Here is a 311-nt window from a genome sequence, read left to right as displayed (position 1 = left end):
GGGGCAAGCAGGAACTGAGTGTAAAGATGTCAGAATTTGTGACACTAGGCAGAAGGTAGAGCAGTGAAGAACAATGTGGGATGAAATGGAGGTGGAGCAAAGCAAAGATGGATTGAGCGGATGTCCTGGTTTCGGCAGGGATAGAGTTAATTTCCTTCCTAGCAGCTGGTACAGTGCTGTGTTTTGGATTCAGTATGAGAACAATGTTGATAACGCACTGATGTTTTAGTTGTTGCTGAGCAGTGCTTACACTAGTCAAGGACTTTTCAGCTTCTCGTGCTCTACCGACTGAGCAGGCTGGAGGTGCACAA

Source organism: Pygoscelis adeliae, unplaced genomic scaffold (genome assembly GCF_000699105.1).
Source record: "Pygoscelis adeliae isolate BGI_AS28 unplaced genomic scaffold, ASM69910v1 Scaffold121, whole genome shotgun sequence".
Classification (NCBI taxonomy): Eukaryota; Metazoa; Chordata; class Aves; order Sphenisciformes; family Spheniscidae; genus Pygoscelis; species Pygoscelis adeliae.
The sequence above is the reverse complement of the archived record's forward strand: the minus strand, read 5'-3'. Positions refer to the sequence as shown.